General features: G+C 47.5%; 1 long non-coding RNA gene across 1 annotated transcript; it reads left to right on the top strand.

Moving 5' to 3' along the window:
• The first annotated feature begins 726 nt into the window (after positions 1–726).
• Positions 727–4,541, top strand: LOC136050562 (uncharacterized). The gene is made up of 3 exons (XR_010622404.1): positions 727–1,026; positions 1,245–1,302; positions 4,518–4,541. It is a non-coding gene; the product is annotated as an uncharacterized LOC136050562 (long non-coding RNA).
• The last annotated feature ends 1,459 nt before the right edge of the window (positions 4,542–6,000 follow it).

Raw genomic sequence — 6,000 nt, 5'->3', positions numbered from 1 at the left:
CGAAATGATGTTTCGAGCTCCTTTCGTCACATCCAATATGCGCTGCCTTTCAGTTCTCCGCAGCCCAAACAAAAGCCATACAACAATATCAATTAATCATGCAGCAGGCAAACAAGGAGATTTATTCCACTACAAATAGCCTCACAGAGAGACGCTGAATGGGCTTGATTAGCATGAGAAAAGAGGAGCAAAACTCCACAGTTCAACAGCTAAAGAGCAATTTGATGGGGCTGGGATCGGGAAATTACTTGATTAGCGGCTGCCGGAGGAGAAGGCGCTCGGGACGCGAGTCCCGGGGAACGGGAAGGGGGCTGCGGGGGGGGGGGGCAGGGCTGGCTGCCTTCGCCGTGGGCAGGGGAAGCCCGGCTTTCCTGCGGCCGCTTCGCCCCGAGGGGAGTCCAGCCGGGGTCTCCCGAAGCTTCCGTTTGATAAGAAGGATAATAAACTGGCTCTAAGGAAGGAAAAAATCCTAAGAGTAATACAGAAATCTCAACGGCTAGGCCCGTGCTGGCTCGCCTTCCCGGGTAGTTTCGTTTATCTCACATCTGATGAATGAGCGGTAACTGGGCGAGGGAGAGCGCCGGCTTAAAAAAAAAAAAAAATATATATATATATATATTAAAATATATATATATATATATATATATATATTTATGTGGGGGAAAGAAAAAAGAAAAAAAATAGGAGAAAATAAAAAGTAAAAAGTGTCATTAGAAAAGGAAGGAAGGAAGAACGGGCACAAAGCAATCGGGTTTAGCAATCCGAGCAGGAATTCCCTGGCCCGACGCTCTGCTCCCCGGTTTACTTAGGAAAGGGGTGGGGGGGGATAAAACAAAAAAAAAAAAAGAAAAAAAAAAAGGAGAAGAAGCCAGAGCCAAAGGAGTCGCTCTGCAATTTATTCCAATGGATGGCTTTTAAGAAGCTGGCAATTTGAGACGGCTGGGTGTTATTTAGTGCAATATGAAATCAAATGATCCTATTTCTCAAATAACAGTGTCCGTGAGGAGAAGAGAACGCTCTGAAAAGGTAATTGGCTCCTGATGATATCGCCATTACAGCCCGGTCCCGGCCTAACCGGGGGCTGCAGACACGGGAGACGGGGGGGGGGGAGGGGGGTGCTGGGGGTGATGCCCGGGGGGTCCCCAGCGTGAAAACCGCGAGGTTCTCACCCCCGCCAGGGTGGGATGCGGAGAGAGATTTGGGCAACATCCTAACTTTATTTTTTTGGCTACTGTTCGCCGAAGGAAACCTGCGGCTTCCCCAGGCAGCCGGACACGGCCCCGGCGCTGCTGCGGTGCCCAGGTAAGCAGCGGGAGGGGGGGGCGGGGGGTACTCGAGGAGAGCGGCCCCGGGGCTCCGTTCCCCCCATCCCAACCGTGTCCCCGCGGCAGGGCTGGTGGGAGACTTGGTGCGGGAACAACCGAGGAGCAGCAGCACGCTGCCTCGGGGAAACGGATTGAAAGGACATCGAGAGCATCCCTTTCGCCGGCTGCGTTCGCTGCCGCGCTGCCCGAAAGCTAAAAAGGAGCCCGAATGATATCACTGCGGGTGAAATGCCGGAGAAAAGAAATTTAAAAAAAAAAAAAAAAAAAGAGAGGGTGAGGGGGAGTAGAAGAGAAGGGGAAAAAATAAAAGGGGAAAAAAAAAAAAGCGGTGAGCACGGTTCCCGAGGAAGAGGAGGAGAGAAGCGAGCGGGACCTACCTGAGCCGCTGCCCCGGGCGCTGCCGAGCCCGCTCTGCCCGCGCCGAACCGCCGCAGCGCTGCAGCCCCCGCCCGCGGCTCTGGGGGGGTTTCTTTAGTTGGGCTTTTATTTTTTTCCCTCTTTTCGGTAATCACCATTACAACAGGCGGGATTAAAATACTCGCGGCTCTGTTACCCCGAGAGCCTTTAGGAGCGGAGGTGCGGGAGGCGGTTTGGCCGTCGCTCCCGAGAATTACCCTCGCGTCGATTTGCGGGTGGAGGATTTTTCTTTCTTTCTTTTTTTTGCTTTTGTTTGTTGTTGTTTTTTTTCCTTCCTTAGGTCGCTTGTTCGGGGCTGAGAAGGAGTTGTTCGGTTGTTTCTCTTCCCCTTATTTATTCGCTTTCCTTTTCTCTCTTCCTCTCTCTCTCTTTTTTAATATATGCTTAAAAAAAAAAAAAAAGCCCTTGCCCGGCTCAGCACGCTTTCCTCTTGCCCCCTGCTGCAGAAAGCAGCTGTGGGGTGCCGGTGGGGGTCCTGCGGTGCCGGGGAGACTGCCCGGGGCACTGCGAGATTCCCAGCTCCCTATCTCTCCTATGAATGGTCGCGCAATTGCTATTAAACCGTCGGGGTGTTGCCCTGAAGAGGTTATGAAGTTGCCTTGAACTTTCGTTTTGTTTTGTTTGATTCCATACTTCTTTTTGTTTAAAAAGAAATAAACTAACCCACAGTCCCTCTAGGAAAGCGTGTAGGTTCGTGAAACATTCGCTTTCCCTTTTAAGTCAGTTTCGGATATAACAATCGGGGATGCAGCGCTTAGGATGTGAGAAAAGGGGCTCGGGGTAAGGCAGCCGGCGGCTGTTGCACGTGAGTTTTGGGTTTATTTTTCTGCAAAAACAAACAAACGAAGAAGCCAAAAGAGGGAGCAGGGCTTATGTACTGAGGGAGAACAAAGGCTTGCTCGATGCAAAGTTTGCTGGACCGCTGCTGTTGGACATGAGTGTCCCTGTCAGCCACGGGTGCTGTGTGCATCGACCCCCAGGCAAAGCATGTTAGACTTTAAGCTTGTAAGTCAGCACAGCAAGGCAGACCCTTCCCATTCTCACATCCCACCTTGCTGACCCCATCTACTACTTAAAAGTAGAGCGCTCTGAAATTAGTACCAGCCCTGAACACAGCGTTGGAATATTTTCCGTCTGTTCTCAAGGGTTTTTTTGAGCTCCTCTGCTTCAGGTTCCTGCTGAGATTCTCTTACTGTTGCATGCCAAAACACGGAAGGCAGAGGGCAGGGCCCAGTGATGCTGAGCTCTGAGCAGACACAGTTTAATTAATTTGACAGTCTTGTGCTCGTTCTGCTGTTTGAATGAGTGAACGCTTTATATGTATGGATCATTTCATTCATCACGGGGATAATATTCTATACAGGAAGGAGGGGAAAGATAATAAATCACAGTGAAAAATACTGAGCCTTCTCAAAACTACATTTCAAAGGAAGAAATTAGAGAGATGGCATAGAGCTGTCACCCTAAGTGACACTCTAGGAATTCTTAGGGTCCACATGCTCAATTCCACACCTTGTTCAGAAGGGAAAACAGAACGGGGAGAGACAGTGACCACACCATCACTGGAATGCAGTTTGGATCTGAACGTCACCCTGGCACGAGGGAGCGTCCTTATTTTCCAAGCATGCAGCCGCTGCTCTTTGCTGATGCGCTCACTTTTTGTCTTCAAGTCGCCGATGACTCCCAACCGCTCATGCTGAAATACAAACGTCTTTTAAAAGGGTTTAAGTATTTTGGTTTACGGAGGTGAGGGGTCCCTGAGAGAGAGGCTGTGTTTGTAAACCCAGTGCAGAGAGCAGCACCTCGCTGCCCGGGGCAGTGGTGAGGAGCAGCGGCAGAACTTCACCTCCCTGGACCCAAACACCACCAAACTGCGAGCCTCGTCCAAGTGCCTCCCTTTGTTTCAAGCCCTTGTAGCTTGGAGCACTTGTTGAACCTGACGACAAGTGCATCAAAGTGGCTGGCAATTATGAAATAAACAAATATCATTTGAGGCATTTTGGAGCCGAATCCAGTAATACATAGATTAGCTTATTGATGTTGTTATCATGCCGAATATTATTCATACTTCTGATATTTCTGCTGTGCGGTAGCATTCCATACTCAGCACACATCGCATTATCTCACTATGCAAAAGGCTTCATTAATCACACCAGACAATGGGCCAGGCATTCTCCCTTTGAGCCTGGAGTTTTGGATCTTCAGTCTTTTTACCTTACCTAAATGCCTCATCCCTGCCAACAGAGAAAGCAGCTCTTCAGAACAGATCACTCTAAAACGTGGTGCTAAAAGGGAAACGTTATCGTGTTTGGTTGAAAGAATTTCTCACTTGTTTTATATCCTCCTCTCCATTTTTGAGGATTTGTGGAGAAAAAGTGGGACGGAGAGCGGGCAGGAGGGGAATGTGCTCGTAGTGCTGCTGTTTTCCAGAGAGAGGATCTGGGCGACAATACAGTACCAACTCATCTTGGTGCCAAGGAGCGGGCTCCGAAAGAGAGGTAGGCTGCTCCTGCTGATAGGAACACACTCCAGTGCAGTCTCCTTTCCTCCTGTAATGACCCAAAGGAGCATAAGATCTGCACAGAAAGACATCAGTTGGAGCAACAGAGGTCAAAGTAGTGGTTGCACAGGGCACTCCATGGTGTAAAGCAGGCAGATGATTTAAGGTAAGGCAGGACTCGAGCCCTTTGATGGCTTGTTTCTGAGAGGTCTGGCTCAAATTCAGCCTCGCATCTCACATCTCAGAAAACCTAAATTCAGTTCTTATTTCTCCAGGGACGGGGGAGCTCAGCACTGTCAATCTACTCGTCCCTCTTCAGACAACAGCAGCCACTTCAGTGGAGAATAGAAGCTGCTGGTTAATTCCTCACGTCTCCATCTCAAACAGCAGTGACTGTGAATCACTGGGAAAGCAGAGACCCCAAATCTCCCCGATACCCTCTCCAGACTCATGGCTTTGGAGCAGCCAGAGAAGAGTTGGGCGCACGGGATCCCTTCTGGTTCACTGACAACAACACGACTAGAGACTTTTCAATGACTTCAGCAGGCCCTGGATAAGGCCCTTACATTCTTAATACACATTATATGGCTCTAAACACTGTATTCTTGTTCTTAAGTTTAGTATTTAATCAGCTGTTATCGGTGGCTCCCGTGTTAACAAGTTCTTGCTGGAGGAACTCATTTCACCTGTCCAGCTGGCAGCAAACACTGTGCTCTTCAGTAAGACAATGTCTTTTCTATTTATGCCTCAGACGTGGGGAATAATAGGTTTCAAGGAACCGCAACGTTTAATATAAGCGTTTTATTACATTTAAATTTATTAAAATTTAAACATTAAATTCAACATGTTAATTACTGCTTCCGCGCACTGACACTGGCAGTCAGAAATGGATCCACACAACTGCTCTGCTGAGATATGTTTGCTGGTGTTATTTGCTCTTTGATTACTAATGTATTATTAGTGCTCTTCATTTGGGACTTGATTCATTAACAAAAAAGACGTATATGGGCATTATGCAAATTCTTGTATGCCTTTTACATCGCTACCGGGGCCTGTATTATAAATCTAATTGAAAAAAAAAAGGAAAAAGAAAAGGAAATATATTCAGTTCTGTCCCAGCTTGTAGGCAAGCTTTAGCCAAACGTACAGTTGCTTCAGAAATCAAGTCAGAGCACAGAGGAAAAAATCTCTTCTCAGAACATTGCTGGCTTTCCACAAATCCCGTTGCAGTGAAATCAAACAAAACCTCTGGGCTGCAGTGTTTTGACAGAACTGACAAAATGGTGGTGAAGGACTGAGATCCCACAGCCAGAGGATCGCTGCAGGGAGGTGCACCCTGCACCTTTCAGGGTGCTGCTAAATCTCCAGGGATGCTAAAAGCACACATGGCTTCCTTCCTAAATTAAAAATGATGGAAAAAGCCGTGAGATTAGTGCACATCAATCCCTTCATTTGAATTGAGAGATACCTTCATTTGGCAGCTATTGGGGAAAAAAAACATCATTTCATTCAAAGTGCATTTAATAAGACAGAACGAGACAGATTTCTTTGACAGTTTTACAGCTCTTATCAGATTACATTAAAATTAAATTAAAACAATCTAAAAGAAGTGTTAAGTACTAAAAGGAGAGCACAAACAAAACACTTCTCTTTGTAGGCTTTCAGGGACCGGGTACTGACGTTAGTTATCAGGGACGTGAGTAATAAGATTATTCTTCAGTCAATTATGAGCCCATAAGTGTCAGCACGGAGGATCAC

The sequence above is a fragment of the Cyrtonyx montezumae genome, unplaced genomic scaffold (assembly GCF_038088225.1).
Source record: "Cyrtonyx montezumae isolate F1298 unplaced genomic scaffold, pur_monq_1.0 scaffold_24, whole genome shotgun sequence".
NCBI classification, from domain to species: Eukaryota; Metazoa; Chordata; class Aves; order Galliformes; family Odontophoridae; genus Cyrtonyx; species Cyrtonyx montezumae.
The sequence above is the reverse complement of the archived record's forward strand: the minus strand, read 5'-3'. Positions and strand labels throughout refer to the sequence as shown.